This window comes from Marmota marmota, unplaced genomic scaffold, assembly GCF_001458135.2.
Source record: "Marmota marmota marmota unplaced genomic scaffold, marMar, whole genome shotgun sequence".
NCBI classification, from domain to species: Eukaryota; Metazoa; Chordata; class Mammalia; order Rodentia; family Sciuridae; genus Marmota; species Marmota marmota.
The window spans coordinates 16565829-16583853 of NW_025999999.1; the positions used below are offsets into that span (position 1 = coordinate 16565829).

The 18025-nt window shown below is 43.8% G+C and overlaps 1 long non-coding RNA gene across 2 annotated transcripts in view; it reads left to right on the top strand.

Annotated features, from left to right (window-relative positions):
- The first annotated feature begins 14888 nt into the window (after positions 1 to 14888).
- LOC107149899 overlaps positions 14889 to 18025 on the top strand; it is a 29572-nt gene continuing 26435 nt past the window's right edge. For both annotated transcript variants that reach the window (XR_001504497.2, XR_001504498.2), the window contains exon 1: positions 14889 to 15029. This is a non-coding gene — a long non-coding RNA (uncharacterized LOC107149899). The remainder of the gene's footprint in view (positions 15030 to 18025) is intronic.

Consider the following 18025-nt stretch of genomic DNA (forward strand, 5'->3'; position numbering starts at 1 on the left):
AGGAAGTGGCGGTCACTGTCTGAGAGACACCAGGCAATAGGCCCCACAAAATGGCGGCTCAAGGTTGAAACACCTATTGAAACGCCCATTTCTCTGGTCCGCCTGGGGCCTCCCTCCGCAGGGCGAGGGTATTGCTTGTTCATCTTTGTGTCCCCCCTCTCTGCCTGGCACAGAGTAGGAACTCAGTCGTTCGTTGCCCAGGCTTGTTCTTCTAACCAGTGTGTGCCACAGCACGTGTGTACACACCGTCACATCACACAAGTGGAAAGGGATGATATGGAGAATTGCGAATTTTTTGGAGGAGGTACAGGGGATTGAACTCAGGGGCACTTGGCCACTGAGCCACATCCCCAGCCCTTATCTCAAACTCAGTGTATTCAAAATTCCTGAACCCTGTCTCCTCTCCAGCTTTCCTGATTCCTTCAATATTCTGCCATTTGCCAAACACTCAAACTAGAAACATCCATAGCATCTGCCTCAGTGGCCCACACTCAGCCAGTCTCTATCAGCTCACACCCACTCATTATCTTGGACTCACAGTTGCCCCACTTCACTGGGGGGTCTTTCCCCCACTATCCACCTCTCTTAAGTCCACCTTCCTAATGCAGCCTCAGCATCAAACCTTTCCTATGCAATGAGCCTCAGCAACTCCCAGTCTCAGGGAGCATGAAGACCTCACTGGGCTTTCACACATTCTGCTTTCTCCGCTGCCTGTAGCTCCTTATTGAGTCACTGCCCAAAGAGACCTTTGCTTTGGTCAGGTTCCTCTTACAACAGGCTAAAGGATGCACTGAGGACAGACCAGGCTTGCCTAGAAGGCGAGTTTCCTTTGCTTTTTTTTTTTTTTTTTTTGGTACTGAGGGGTGCTTAACCACTGAGCCACAACCCCAGCCCTTTTTGTATATTTTCTTTAGACAGAGGGTATCACTGAGTTGCTAAGTGCCTTGCTAAGTTGCAGAGGCTGGCTTTGAACTTTCTGCCTCAGCCTCCTGAGCCCTTAGGATTACAGGTGGATGCTACCACACCTGGCTCCTTCACTTTTAGAAATGCCCTGTGTCAGCAATTCTGTGCTGAAACTAACCAATACTCTATTTTCTGCAATTTGCTAGCCCACACGTTTCTATGCTTAGACCCAGAACTCACCCCCACCTAAGTATTTTACTTAGAGACAGGGTCTCACTGAGTTGCTTAGCACCTCGCTGTTGCTAAGGCTGGTTTTGAATTCGCAATCCTCCTGCCTCAGCCTCCAGAGCCGCTGGGATTACAAGCATGTGCCACCACCCCTGGCGAGAATCATGAATTTAGGAATGGCTTGCCTTTTATCAACACTGACTCCAGCTCTCTCTGGAAGGATTTCTAGGGGTGGACAATTTCTGAGAAGCAAGGGGCCAGGCTTGGTTTTGCCAGACAGTCCCACCTTCTAGACCCTAGCACTTAGTAAGGTATGGATGGGGTCTCAGGGAAAGGGGTCTCCCTCCGTCTTTCTCAAGGGAGTCTGAAATCATTTCACACATCTTGCTAGGATTTGTTCCGGAGTCTGCATCCATGGGTATGCCAGCTGCATCTAGTTTTTCCATATAAAGTGCAGAGAGGCCCCCATTCATTCCACCTGCTCCTCCTCTTCCTCCAACTGGAATCTCAGCTGAGTCTGAAGGCTTCTCTCTGCTCAGTTGCCATCTCCACCCTGGAGAGCCAGGATACTGGCCATTGGTCTCTGTCCTAGAGTCAAAGTCTTCTCCTTCCCCTTGGGACTGTGCTGGGCGTGTGGACAGCGTGCACAGGACAGGAGCAAGGAAATCCGCAACAGGTAAGTAGCACAAAATGCTCGTGCCCTCAGAACTCTGTAGGGTTTCCATTATGCAACATATCTGGGACTTCTTTTTCCTCTCCAGGATATTTGGGATGTTTGCTGTAATCTGACTTTGTCTACACATACACACATGAAAGGACGGCATGGGTCCCTAAATTCTTAGAAATAATGCTGCCTACAGCATTCCTGCCAATTTCCAACTTTCCTCCATAATTTATATGAATCCTTTATATTAGTCAAGGTTCTCCAATAGTATACATGTATATGTGTGTACATGTATGTACACCCACTCACTGTATGAAAGGTGTGTATACAGTCATAAGTCACATATCGATGGGGTCATGTTCTGAGAAGTGCGTGGCTAGGCGATTTCATTGTTGTGCAGATATCACAGGGTGTGCTTACACAAGCTAAAATGATTACAACATCACCAGGCAATCCAGTTTTATGTGACCACTAGGATATATGCAGTCCATCATTGACCAAAACATCATTATGTGACACACACATATGTATGTTACATATAATGTGTATTATGTTAGAATGCTGTTATTTTGAAAAATTTTTTAATTGTGATTTTTTTTTGTACTGAGGATTGAACTCAGGTGTACTTACCACTGAATCACATTCCCAGCCCTATTTTATATTTTATTTAGACAGAGTCTCACTGAGTTGCTTAGCACCTCACCGTTGCTGAGGCTGGCTTTGAACTCACAATTCTCCTGTCTCAGCCTCCCAAGCCACTGGAATCACAGGTGTGTGCCCTCACGCCCGACTAATAACTGTAATTCGTGTACTACTTAAAAACTAATTTAAGTAACAAATCAATACATTTAAAACATAAGGGACTTTAACTTTCATTTTCAAAAGACACATCCACGTGAAAATGGTTGCTTCTTAACTTGGTCATGGTCAACACAACATGCTTGTCTTGGAAAAGGCAGCGCTTGTAATATTGGACCCTAGGGGTTTTTTTTATTTATTTTTTAGTTTTTTTGGTGGACACAATATCTTTGTTTTATTTATTTTTCCTTTTTTATTTATTTCTTACATACATGACAATAGTGGAGTGCATTACATTCATAATTATCCATTCACACACAATTTTTTGTAACTCTGTATATAAAGTATGTTTACACCAAATTATGCCATTATACATGAGCTCTCTTATTTTTTGTATACAATTCTTAATACACCTTTATATCACTATTTATCTCTGTTTGTATATAAGGTATGTTGACCCCAAATTCACATCTTCATACATGTATTTTGTATAATGATGACCCTCTCCTTCCACCATCCTAGCTGTTCCCTTTCTCCCTCCCTTTCCCTCCCACCCCTATTCCCTATCTAGAGGTAATTTTCCTCCCATGCTCTCCCTCCCTACCCCACTTTGAGTCACCCCCCTTATATCAGAGAAAACATTCGGCATTTGTTTTTTAGGGATTGGCTGACTTCACTTAGCATAATCTGCTCTAATGCCATCCATTTCCCTGCAAATGCCATGATCTTATTGTTTTTTAGTGCTGAGTAATATTCCATTGTGTAAAAATGCCACATTTTTTTATCCAATCATCCACTGAAGGACATCTAGGTTGGCTCCACAGTTTAGCTATTGTGAATTGTGCTGCTAAAAACATTGATGTGGCTGTGTCCCTGTAGTATGCTGTTGTTAAGTCTTTTGGGTATAGTTCGAGAAGAAGAATAGCTGGGTCAAATGGAGGTTCCATTCCCAGCTTTCCAAAGAATCTCCATACTGCTTTCCAAATTGGCTGCACCAATTTGCAGTCCCACCAGCAATGTACAAGTGTACCCTTTTCCCCACATCCTCTCTAGCACTTGTTGTTGTTTGTCTTCATAATGGCTGCCAATCTTACTGGGGTGAGATGCTATCTTAGAGTAGTTTTGATTTGCATTTCTCTGATTGCTAGAGATGATGGGCATTTTTTCTTATACTTGTTGATTGATTGTATTTCCTCTTCTGAGAAGTGTCCTTTTTTTTTCTTTTTTTTTTTTAATTTATTTCTTTGTTTTATTTTTATGTGTGCTGAGAATCGAACCCAGTGCTTCATGCATGCTAGGTGAGCACGCTACCACTTGAGCCACATCCCCAGCCCCTGGACACTAGGTTTTGTTTTTATTTTAATGATTTCAAGGGTTGGGAATCCTGATTCACAGAGATAAATTATTGCAAATTCATTTTAAAAGTCCACAGCTTGTTTTACAAGGAACCCCAACCCCCCAAGGTTTTGGTCTTGACCCTCAGTTGTGGGAATTTGCAGCTTCACCTTTTGGTGGCAGACCTTGGAGGCCCAGAGTTTCTCCAGAATTGGCAAGATAGGTCCAGAAAGCGCCTGCAGGCAGGAAGAAATATGGCAATCCGGGGCCAGCAGAGAACTAGTGTAATATCAAAGCAGGGCTTCATGATGTTCCAAAGCAAAGTTCATGATATTCCAAGATCTGCAATAACAGTAATGCCAAGAGAAACTCACTGGAGCAAACTTGAGAACGCACACCTGTGATCAAGAAGCTCTAAAGGCTGAGGCAGGGGTCTCAAAATTAAAAAAAAAAAAAGGACTGGGATAGAGCACAGTGGTAGAGCACCCCCGGACTCATTCCCAAAAAGAAAATTAAAAAAAAAAAAAAAAAAAAAAAAAACCAGTTTTCTCGTGGTGACAAAAATCACAGGTACAGCTAACACTCCATTCACAAGAGGAAATACTAAATCCAGTTGGAGGCTACCAAAAATCAAGAAGTAATTTCCTCCCATCCAAGTTCACAGACCCTGTGGATCATCTTGGAAGTCTACAGATCGTGATTAAGAACAGCTGTTCTCGAGGGAGACGTGGGAACAGAGGTGAAAGCCAGACAGCAGGGAACTGGAAGATCCAAACGCAGGGCAGCCCAGGGAATGACCTGTGCAGGGGGAACCCAGGAGCCCGGGGAGCCATCAGTGAACCTGAACATCCTCCTTCCCATTGCATTGCAGGGAGGCAGCCCTCTGCTCTCCACGGGGCCCGGGGCCCTGCGTCCAGTGCCCCTCCCTCTCAAGTGCGCCTACAGTGAGCCGGGCTGTGTTAGATCAGCACAGGGGCTGGATTTCGTCGTTGGTCCATCCAGCAGGATTGAACTCCATCTATAAATGGAACCATTCAGCAGAAACAGGAACCTGGCTTAGAGATGGAAGCTCACCTGGGAACATGCAGACCCTCAAGGGAGGGCTGTGGACAGCCACAGGTCATGGAGTTCAGGTCTGGGTTGGTCTCCTCTAGATCTCGGGGTCCTGGAGACCCCTGCAGACACTGGGTGGTGTCTGGAAATTCACAGGACCTTTCGCACAGGAGGAAGGCGGTCATCCATAGCTGCCGTGTTTGGGAGGCTGTGGATCCAGCTGCACCGGGAGCTCCCTGCCGGCTCACTTCTCCTTCCACCGCACACCCCTGCCATGTGGCTGGGACTTCCAGAGAGACGAGGCCTGCCCGGGGTGGGGTGTCCCATCGCCATAGCTACGGGTTGGGCCCTTTCAGAAATCCAAGTGCAATTCTGGCTCCTGGCAGTCACCAGCCCAGACAGCGGTTGCTGAGGAAGCTTTAATGAGAAGTCAGCAGATGAATCCCCTCTGCCCTGCTCTGCCTCCAGCAAGCCCGCTCTGCCCGCGCCGCCTTCCCGGGCTGGGCTGGAACTTTTCCTCCTCATCTCAGCCTCCATTCCTTTTTCCCATTCTTCTGAATGTTAAAGTCACGACCTTTGCGGTTTATGGGCCACTGGAGACTGAACTAAATGTGTTAGCTCAGAGTCCAAACAAGTAATAGCCGGCCAATTAAATTAATAATCCATATTGTTACAATGTTTAACCACGGCTGTTTCCTCAGCGGTCTGTTTAAATCACAGCCAAGGCCTGACCTATTAAAATGAATAACTGGAATTATGAGAAACTCCATTTAATAAACACAGCGAGAAACGCGGCACAATTGGGCATGAAATATTTATTACCACGTGAAGCAGAGAACTGTTTGGGACTTTAAGATGGGATTAATGAAGGAGTTTTAATTTCTGACTCACAAGGTGGGAGGTGGGACTGGAACTGGGGACCCTTTGTTGGCACATTCCTGGAAAAGTCAGTCCCCTTTACGTTATCACATTGGGCGGGGACTGCTTGTTTACAGGGGATGAGGAGGAGAGTCTAATCACAGTCTCCCAGAGACCTAGTACTTGCTCAGTAAATGTTTGCTGAATGGATGGATGGACAGACAGACTAATGATAGATAAAATGTTTTGACATCTCAGAATCAATAATTCAGTAGGATAGAGCACACAGAACCCTTAGAGCAGGCCTGACATAGAGTCCTGAGCAAATGGCCACTGTCACGGGAGAGCAAGTCCTGGCTAATGTACTAGAAAAATCCATTCTCCCACTCGGCAACTCTGGGAATCCCACAGCTGCTCCAGGACCCCACTTTCACCCTAACTGGTCCATTTATCTTCGTGAGTTCTTAGGAACCTATTTGGGTTAGATGGGTTTACTGGTTTTCAGCTTTTCTCAAAACAATCTGCTCCTGCCCCTGTTTTCCAAAAGCTGAATGTCTCACACCTGCATTTGTACCCATCCGTCCCCCATTCCCCCAGGCATGGCTGCATTCCACAAGGTCTCTTTCCTCTTCCCAGACCACATCAGCTCTGGAGCTCTGATCAGGAGCTTAGAAGTGTGTTTCTGTGACGATAGCCCTAAGTCACATGAGCAAGGTGGTCATTGGAAATCTATGAACAGGATAACAGGGGCGTGTCTGTAAGTAAAAGATGGCTCAACTCCTGCCCTGTGGAGCTGGCTTTCCAGAGAAAGGGGAAAGAGGGCCCCTGCAGCCAGACAGTGTGCAGTCAGGAGCGGATGGAGGGAGACACAGGGAGGCACAGCCGTCGTCTCCCCTTTGAGAACCAGGGCACCTCTAGAGAACACAACAGGACCCCACGGTCCAGACACCACACCTCCAAGTTCAGGATTAAATGTGGAATGGGCTGAGCACAGTGGTGCACCCCTGTAATCCCAGCTACTCAGGAGGCTGAAGCAGGAGGATCACAAGGTCCAGGCCAGCCTGGGCAACTTGGCAAGACCCCGTCTCAAAATAAAACTTCAAAAAGGGCCTAAGACATGCAAAATTTAATCTTCAGAACTGTAAATAAGGAAATAAATAAGTGTATAATGAAAGCAAGGCGGGCAAGGAGAAGCCTCATTTTCGTAGGTAGACTATTGAAGCTGAGCATGGATGGGGGATGTGCTTTATTAATGGAGGGAGAGCCCTATATTTGAGGATGATGTTGGAGTTTTGTTGTTTTTAATTTCATTGAGCCTAACTATATGTGGGACATTGATTGGATCAATCTTTGCCACTAAATCCAAAATCAAGAATGATCCTTTGGGCTGGGGCCATGGCTCAGTGGTAGAGAGCTCACCTAGCATGCATAAGGCACTGGGTTTGATCCTCAGCACCACATAGAAATAAAATAACAAAATAAAGATATTGTTCCCACTATAACTAAAAAATAAATATTAAAAAAAAAGAATGATCCTCGCGAGTTCAAAGCCAGCCTCAGCAATTTAGCAAGGCTCTAAGCAACTTAGCAAGACCCTGTCTCTAAATAAAATATAAAAAGGGCTGGGTGTGTGGCTCAGTGGTTGAGTGCCCCTGAGATCAATGCCCAGTACCAAAAAAAAAAAAAAAAAGAATGATCCCAGATAGTACGAATGTCATAATTGGCCTTCATGGCCTCACAGGATGTGGCCTGAGAAGAGTTTGCCTAATCCAAAGAGCCCTTTAAGAGATTGGGGCTTTGAAGGGCTCTATGTATCTGCAATCTGCAAATCTAATTTGTCAATGTTACTGTTAGGAAACAGTTTGGGTTAGATGGTTTGGTTTGCTGGTTTTTACCGAGTTTTCTTTGTGTGTGTGTTTGTGTGTGTGTGTGTGTGTGTGTGTGTGTGTGTGTGTGGTGTTTCTGTTACATCACTCTCTTTAATCCCTGAAGGTGTTTGCAGGGTGATGAATGTCATGGCTGTGTTTTTCTATACATCAGAAGACGCTTATGTGAAATACGAGGTATCTATTCCAACCAGAGCTCCAGCCCTCATGTACAAGACTTCTGAATTAAAAATTTTTAAGTAGTTTCTGCCTTGCCCATCCCTCCCCAACTAGTTTGTGAGTTCCTACAAGGTGTGACTGTATCTTTCTCATTTTTATGTCACCCACTGGGACCTGCGCTATAGCTTGCACCCTGTAGGTTCTCAGTAAAGGTTTATGGCTAATAAACACCACACCATTGTGGAGCCCTAATTCTGCCCCCCCGCTCTGGGCTCAGTTCTTGGACTGTGCTCTCTCATGCAATATTCCCAACTAAGCGATGGCTCCTACTTTAGAGAAGGGGTCACTGAGACATAGTTTCAACACCTGTCCAGGATCACCTAGAGCATTCGGAATTTGAGAAGAAGGAACTTGAACCCTGCGTCTCTAATTCCTCAGACTTTGCACCCATTACCATGCCACCTGCCTCCAAGTGATGAACACACACCTCCACTGAGCCACAGAAACCCTGTGTCTGAGCATGATTTGGGGGTGAGGTGGAAGGGAGGAGTCTCAGAGTAGACTTGCCCCTCTCTTTTGTGGTTTTCTCTAGATCAGAAGGCACACAGTTTTGTTTCCAATCTCCTCCCCAAAGGGCTGCTGGGTTATGCCAGGTTACGTGCCTGCTGAACGCATTGCTCCCGTGGATTCTCCCTTCCATCACACCTCTGTGATGCATCAGTGACACGCAGCCAGGAGTCCTGGAACAGAAGGCTTGGTTCTTGTCCAGTTCGTGTCCAGGCTGGGTCACCCATGTGCAGTGCAGAGGTGGGAAAGCCATGGAGCTTAGTTCACGGAGCTTAGTTCATGGAGCTTAGTTCATGGATTCCTGGCCACCAGGAGCTGAGCCACTTCCCTCTACCACACCCTTCCACCATGATGTTCTGCGTCAACTTGGGCCCAGAGCACTAGAGTCAGCTAACCTGAGCTAAACCTCTAAAACCAGGAGCCAAAATAAACTTTTCCTCCTCTAAATGGTTCTCGGGTGTTTTGATCTCAGTGACAAAAATCTGACTAACACATCAGATGGAGTCCCTTCTTCTTAGCCAGTGTGCATTATTCTTCAAGGGCCACAAGATAACCGAGTGGCTCACGAGTGTCTATGTTACTGTCTTTAGGATCCAAAATCCAGGGCTGGCTGCCTAAGTCCAATCCACCAGTGGTGAGCCAGACCCCCCATGAACATGAGGGTGAAGCAGGGGCACTCCGGGTCTCTCCGAGGTCTGCCCTGACCAGCCAGCCTCCCATCTGCGTTTCCCACTCTGGGCTCTGCTTTCATCTGTATTTTGGGGATGATAAAAGATGCCCTACTTTCTTCCAAGACTATAGAAGGATTTAATAATATCACAAATGCTGAGAAAGGTCAGAGTGTGCAAGACAAATGTGAGCGATTTGATTATTAACTGGATCCCTCTCTGAGAAAGTTGAGATTCTTTAGTTAAATCAACTGTCCCACCCCCGCCTCCAGGAACATAGATGACGACTTTGGTCACGTAGTATGGCCACCATTGGATTTGCTATTTTGTATCCAGTCAGAGCTGAGAGCTCATCAATTTCACTTAGATATTTATTTCAACAAGGTCAAATTTTATACCACAGTAGTTTTCTAAAAAGTCCTTCAATAAAGAATGTTTAGATAAATTAAGATTTATTCATATGGTGGAATGATACTATATTCTGACATCAGATGTCCATGATAGATTGAAATGTGAAAAGCCAAATTGCTCTAGGAAAAATTTGCTATATTTATTATATAATCTTATTTGAAAAAAAATTATATATATAATTATTATATATATAATAATTATATATTTTAATATATATAAATAAACAGGTACCTGGAAGGGAATGTGTGTGAATATATATATAAATTTTTAAAAAGGAAAAGGTCTAGGGGTAGAGCTTAGTGGTAGAGTGTCCCTGGGTTCAATGGTAGAGTGTCCCTAGTTCAATCCCTAATACCACAAAAATTTTCAGTTACCCAAGGGACCTTAACAGGGCTTACCTGCTAGCTTTCATTACCTCCCCCCCCCCCACCATCTTCCATAGAACCATGACTTTGCATTTCCCAGACTCCCTTGCAGCTAGGTGTGACCCTGTGATAAGTTCTGGTCAACAGGAGGTGAGCAGAGTGATGCGAGAACAGCCAGTCTGTGGCCTTAAAGGGAAAGGGCTCTGGCACAACATCACCTGTACATGCCATGGACTGCTTAGGCCCTCATGGCTGTACAAGGGAGAGATGCACTTCTGTCACTGTTACTTCAGAGCCTTGTTTCAGCTGCTGAAACTTTAAGCTACCCGTGCACAGAATAAGTAAATTCACAGAGACAGAAAATAGATCCATGGTTGTCAAGGGCGGGAGGGAGGGGGGATGTAGGGAATAACTACTAGCACGGTATCTTTCTGGGGTGATGACAAAGTTTTGAAACTAGAGAGCGTGGTGCCAACCCAATATTGTGAATGCACTAAATGCCCCTGAATTGTACCCTTTAAAATAGTAATTACATTATATATGAATTTCACCTCAACACAAAGAGAATTAAGAGATGTACCAACCACATGCAAACATGTGGACCTCATATAAATTCTGATTCAAACAAGCAACTGTTAAAAAATTTTAATAACATGAGCTGGGCTGGGGGTGCAGCTCAGTGGTAGGATACAAGCATAGCACAGCATGCATGAGATCCTGGCTCAAGCCCCAGCACCAAAAAGGAAAGACGATCAGATACATCTTAACACTGACTGTGTGCTTGCTGATATTTTAATAAGTCCTTGTATTTTTCATGTTGGATAATGTTATTGGTTATACTATCACAGGAAAAGAAGCCTTTTGTTTTTAAAATATATACTGAAAATATACCCTTGATATGATCTCTGGAATCTGTTTAAAAATAATCTAGTGGTTTTATGTGTGAGAGGAGGAAGTAGGAAGAGCTAAGTGAAACAAAATTGCCCATGTGTTAATAAATGTTGAGGTGTGGGTGACCACAGGGATCTCTTCTACTTTTGTGATTTTTTAAAAAAAGCTTCCATAATGAAGTTAAAAAATAAATTCACAAAACTGGTCAACCAACATTTTAAAAATAGTTAACCTCCCTAGCGATCAAGGAAATACAAATCAAATGACAAGACTTGGATTTTCTACCTATCAGATTGGCAAAGGTAATAAAAATGTTAATATTCTGCCAGGTAGGATGGCGCACACCTGTAATCTCAGTAACTTGTGTAGCTGAGACAGGAGGATCATAAGTTCAAGGCTAGCCTCAGCAACTTAGCAAGACCCTGTCTCAAAAAAATTTTTTATTAGTTCTTATCAGTTATACATAGCAGTAAAAAGCTCTTCAATCATTGTACACAAATGGAGCAGAATTTTTCACTTCTCTGGTTGTTCATGAAGTAGAATCACACCATTTGTGTAATCATACATGTACGTAGGGCAATGATATCCATCTCATTCCACCATCTTTCCTACCCCCTTCCACCTCGCCCACTCAAAATTTTTTTTAAAGGAAGGCAACTAGCTGGGCAGAGTGACCCATATCTATAATTGCAGCTGCTTGGGTGGCTGAGGCAGGAGGATTACGAGTTCAAAGCCAGTCTCAGAAACTTAATGAGGCACTTAGCAACTCCATGAGACCCTTTCTCTAAATAAAATATTTTTAAAAGGGGCTGGAGATGTGGCCCAGTGGTTGAGCACCCCTGGGTTCAATCCTCAGTACCAAAAAAATAAATAACAGGGAGGTAACTGAGAATGTAGCTCAGTGGTGGGGTGTCCCTGGGTTAAATCCCTAGTACCACAAAGAGAAAAGTGAGGACCGGACATTGGTGAGGAATAGAGTGACAGGCACCCATGTGTTCCTGATGTACTCGACACAGCCTTAGTTTCTGTCACCTGACCACAGAGCATCCTGCCAATATACACAAAAAGCCTTAAATATGTGAGAATATAAATAAAGAGCCCAAACTATACTCTGCCTCAGAAATGCTACCTCTAGTAATTTATCCAAAGGAAGCAATCAAATAAAAGCATGAGATACCTGTTTATTGTATAATTATAACAGCAACAAATGACCTCAGTGTACACCAAGGAGGAAATGGTTTTAATACAAAGGGGTGTGTGTGTGTGTGTGTGTGTGTGTGTGTGTGTGTGTGAGTGAGACATACAGCAACATTAAAAGCTACTATGCGGATTTGTATTTGTTAGCATAGGAAGATGTGTCAGAGAGATGTTAACAAACGGAATAATCAAATATCAGAGGTGGTATATAGTAAGACACTCTTTGATTTTTAAAATGTGGGAGGAAAAACTTTTTAACAATGATACTTGATGGTGAGGACATGGATTATTTTGATTATTTTTCTTTTGTTAACTTTATTATTATTTGTTTTTCTGCTTTGAGGTCTTTTTCTCCTGAGAATGGAGGGGAAGAGGTTACATGTGAGTTTGGGGCTCTTTTTTTCTTTCACTCCCAAGGATCTGATCAATGTGCAAAATAATAATTTTCTTTTAAAAGGGGGCTAAAATTAAAGCAGCACTAAGAACAAGAAGTCGATATAAAGAGCAAAGGGAGGCGGCAAAGATGTAGGGGAGTTTGTACTTATCTTTTTTTTTTTTCTTTTTTCCCCAAATGATTTTGAGCCATTTTTGCATTTTTATAAAATCAAAATTACCTTTGCCAAGAGAGTAGATCTTAAATGTTCTCAAAACACACACACACACACACACACACACACTAAATATACAAGTTGATACAAATAAGCATCATATCCAGAGACATGAACACTATCTGATTTGGATTCCTAAATTGGCTTGCCTCCCCTGTGGTCAGAAAGGCACTAGGTTTTTACTTGTACCTGCAAGGGTTAATTTTAGGTGTCAACTTGACTGGGCTATGGGAAGCCCAGATAGCTTGTTAAACAGTATCTCTGTATGTGAGGGTATATGTGGAAGAAATTAGCATTTGAATTGGTCTCAGTAAAGCAGCATGTTCTTTCCAGTGTAGCTGGGCATCATCCAATCCATTGACGGCCTGAATAGAACAGAAGTAGAAAAAGGTTGAGTTACTCTCTCTGCCTGACTGCTTGATCTGGGACATTCATCTTCTATCCTTGGATAGAATTACAGTATCAGCTCTTCTGGTTCCCAGACCTTTGGACTTGGATTTGGAATTTTTGTCACCAGCTTTCCTGGATCTCCAGCTTATTGACAGCAGATCATGGGACTTAGCCTCCACAACCATGTGAGCCATTTCCTTATAATTAATACATATCCTTTTGGGTTTTTTGTTTGTTTGTTTGTTTGTTTCTGGAGAACCCTGACTCATACAATAACTCTCTGGCCAAGGGCACAGACTTCAACCATGAGATCCACCAAAGCTAATTGGCAGCTGGGCACTGTGGCACATGCCTGTAATCCTATCAGCTCAGGAGGCTGAGGCAGGAAGATCATGAGTTCCACACCAACCTCAGCAAAAGTGAGGCACTAAGCAACTCAGTGAGACCCTGTCTCTAAATAAAATACAAAATAGGGCTGGGGATGTGGCTCAGTGGTTGAGTGCCCCTGAATTCAATCCCCAGTAGCCACCCACCCCTCCAAAAAAATTGACCTATTAAGGAATAAACTCACAATCTTTCCCTTTTCAGCACCCCATCAGTCTGATTCCTGTGTGTCCCCCACCTGGGATGGCATGCCTCTGATCCCGCACACGATTGCTGTCTCTTTCTCGCAGGAAGGAAGCATGAATCGGTTACTGCATTTGGCATTCTGATTTTAAGGACTAGTTCTTTTCACTTGGCCCCTGCCTGACACTTTCCACCCGTGCATTGGCTATAAAAGTGCCTGGAATGCAGAAATCACTATGAATATTCATCAACTCACATTATGAATAATACTTCCTTAAAAATGAATAGTCTTGTGGCTATTTGCCCTGGAAATTGAATTCTTCTCCCATACTTTGGGTCACTTGGAGATTGTCAATAGCAGTGTCTAGCAAACCACAACTCATAGGCCAAAGATGGTCCACCATCTGTTTTATATGGCTTACAAGCCAAGAGTGGCTTTAATATTTTTTAATGGTGAGGAAAAAAAATAAAATGTTTTTGTTACATGTACCATGATATGAAATTCAAATTTCAGTGTTCATAAATACAGTTTCATGGAAACACAAACATACTTATTTGCTTATGTGTGCTAACAGCTGCCTTCACGCTAGAGTGACAGAGTCGAACAGTTGTGATAGAGATCATATGACCCACATAGCCTAAAACATTGAGTTGGTGGACCTCCAGCCTACAGGCACCGTTTTCCTTTAGTGCACTGGGTGATCCTTCCTGTGGTCCAGTAGAAATGAACTGCAATGCCACACACTACCAGTAGGGGAGGCTGTCCATGCATCATGCCTGAAACCACCAGATCTAAGGGTTTGGGTTTGAGAAAACTTGTTCACCCATTCAATAAAGACTTACCCAGGGCTGGGGATAGAACTCAGTTGATAGAGTGATTGCCACACATGCACAAGGCCCTGGGTTCAATCCCTAGCACCTCAAAAAAAAAAAAAAAAAGACTTACTGAACACCAACTTTGCCACACACCATTCTAACTCTAGATTTATGGCAATACTAAAAAAGAAAAAAAAAAGTACCAACCAACTCTGCTATCTTAGTTCTACTAAAGCAAGATGACCCCAAATAAGATGAATCATAACACACTACATGTTAATTAATAATAGGGCTATGGAGAAAAATTAAGGCAAGAGATACAGAGGGTTAGGGAAGGAGGAAAGAGCAATTTTAAACCAGGTTAGGGAAGACTGCATTGACAAGGTAACAAGTGAGTGAAGATGAGGAGGTAAGAAAGCAAGTCATGAAATTCTCTACAGAAAGAACATTCCAGGCACAGAGAACAGCAAATACAAAGGTCCTGAGGTGACCTGTGCCCAGCATATTCAAATAGAACCAAAAGCCAAGAGAAGTAGGCCTTGAGATCAGGGAGGCAACAAGTGGAGAACAGATCATGTGGGTCTTACAGGCTATATTGATGGCTTGTCTTCTATTCTGAGTGACCTGGGAAGCAGATAGAGTTTAAGAGCAGACAGAGAAGTAAAGTAAGTCTGATTTCCAATTCCTTTAATATCTGTCTGAAATATTCTACAACTCCTTTTGATGTGTTAAGGTTAAAATATTAAAATTTATGAGGCAATGTATAAGAAGTTGAATAACAGGAGACAGCAAGTCAGTGGGTGCTTCTGTTACCCATTGCCATGTAACAAACCAACCCAAAGCTTGGTGGCTTACAAGAGCAATGCTTTAGTCTTTCTTTTTCATGATTGTGTGGGTTCGATAGACCAGTGGGATGATTCTTCTAGTTTTGCTTTGGTTGTGTTTGTTTGCATTAGCAGAGGTCACTCATTCAGCCGAGTTCCAATGGCAGCTAAGCTGGCCTGGCAAGTCCAGGACTTCCCGTACTTACCTGGAACTGGGTTGTTCCTCCACGTGGCCTCTCCCTAGGGCTACCTCAGGCTTCCTTACAATATGGTGGTCTCGGGGTTCTGGACTTTCTTCTGTGAAAGCTGACTTTAAAAGAGAACACAGAAGCTGCCAGAACTCTTACAGGCTGGACGCAGAACTGGCATGACATTGCTTTCGTCATACTGCATCCATCAAAGGAAGTCAAAGGCCAACCCAGATTCAAAGACAGGAGAAAGACAATCCCCCTAGTGATGATTGTTTGATGTGTGCATGTTCTTGGAGAGAAGAAATCTATGGTGGCCCTCCTTGGAGACTGTCAGAGTAGGGGAGAAACGCAGATTTTCCCTCCCATATAATCTCGGCGTTTCTTTTTGGCTATGCTGTGTACATGATGTTGATAAGTTTGATGGGTGGGCTATAATTGATTAACTTTATATTCTCAAATCATTCATTTCAAAGTCCTGGAAATCATTCTGGGAAGTTCCCTGCACCCTGTATGCCAGCTCCCATAGCCTACGTATGCTTCCCTCCCAGTCTGCAGACCAAGCTGTCTGGCTGGCCTTGTTTGACACAGTTCCATTCCTTGGTATTGTCACACTCCAGTAGGAGTGATCTCAGAAAAGGGGCAATGGGGTCGCATTCTGCAGAATTTGGGGAATATGTCATTGTTCTTTCCTCAGAAACTACCCAGACTGGCCAAATGTGCAGCCCAGCCCCGATGCTGCCCCACCTTCCCAAACAGAAGAGGAGTAGAGGATTGCTTAAAAGCAGACGCTTGTGCTGAAGACAATTTCACATTTGCAAAAGAGTCACGAGGACAGCACACAGACTTCCCACATACCTTCACCCTTCCATAGCCATGGTCTATTTGTCAAAACTGACATTGACCATGAGTGCAAACTACTCACCAAACTACAGACATTCAGATTTCCCCAGTTTCTCCACCAATGTCCCTCTTCTGTTCCAAGATCCCATCCAGGACCCCACGTGACATTTAGTTGTCCCGTTTTTTTTTAATCTCCTCCCATCTGTGACAAGTTCTTGGACTGCCATGACCTTGACAGCTTTTTTTTTTTTCTTTTTGAAATTTCTCAATGTGAATAATCTATTTAGAAATACTGGAGATAGAATGCATAATTTTTCTTAAGATTAGGGACAATGCAAATCATATGCATACTTACTTCAACCATACAGAACATAGGTTTCATAGTCAACTGGGTAATAAAGCATATCCTCAGCTATTGTGTAGTTATTGTATAATGAAGACTCTGATTACCTTTCATTTCCTTGACAGCTTTTGAAAAGGAGTGGCCAGGTGTTTTGTAGAACATCCCTCATCTTGGGTTGACCGATGTTTCATCATTAAACTGAGACTAAGGAGTCTGGGAAGCATATCATGAAGGCAGTGCGTCTTGCTCTTTGCATCCAATCAGGGGCACGTGGCATCAACCTGTCTTATTACTGATGATGTTAACCTTGATGCCAGTCTTAGTCAAGGTGGTATTTGTGGGGTCTCTCCACTATAAGTCACTGCATTTCCATTCTGTGTTTGTTAGAAGCAGGTCCCTAAAGTCCAGCTCACATTCAAAGAGATGGGAATTGAGCTTTGGAGGGAGGATCCTCTAGGCATTTAAAAATACACAGCACTTTAGGCAGGGCTGCCAGGAGCAGGGAGGGCCCCCGCCTGCCCGCTGACTTGCTGGTAACCTTGGATGAGTCACTCCATCTCCCAGAGCTGGGATTTCCCTCCCTCTTATGAAATCCATAATGGTATCCCTGCCCCACAGCTGTCTCCCAGGAGCCAGGGGGAGTTGGCTGGTAACACTCTGGAGTGTGGATCTGTGGGGAGACAAAAGGTCCTTGTTGACAGCAGCTGGGGTCTCAGTCCTGGTCTGTGAGCACTTCCCAGTCCTGCTGCTATCCTCCCCATTCCAGGAGTGCCCCCAAAAGTGATGAGGCTATCACTATTCTTATAAAAGGGTCTCAAGTTATAAACATGCTAACAAGAGCCTCCTGTAGACAGAAATACCACAGGGAAATGTTTTTGTAAAGTGAAGCATTATTTTGCAAAGTAGATAATTCCCCTGAATTAGCCTTTTTTTTTTTTTTTTTTGTATAAAGTCAGCTTTTTGCTTATTGGATTTGCTTAAACCAAGGGGTTCTAGGAATTCCTTCCAAAATACACACTATCTTCGTGCAAATACTTCTGAACAGAGTCTCTCTACTGCATAGAATGTGTTCTGTTTCTGTTTATGGTGAAGAATTGTGTTAGAGTTGTCAACTATGGTAATTATTCCACATCCTTGGAGGTTGACTAGTTTACTAGAGGCGACTCCTGGCCAACTTGTGTTTCTGACACTTGACACTAGCAAAAACTAAATCCCCGGAGGACTGCTGTTTGGTGATTTCAGCAAAAACCAGGGCTGATGAACTGTTTTTCTGGGAGTAGATAAGCCTGCTGGGATTGGACATTTTCTTCCGTTTCTTTGGGAATCACACTGCTGTGGTGGGCCACATGTCTGGGAGCACAGGCTTTGTGTCTTGAACAACTCAAGGGCATCATCTCCTGGGACTCTGATGTGGAGGATGTTTCCCAGAGTTCAGCAGCATGGAGACCCTGTCCCCCACCCCG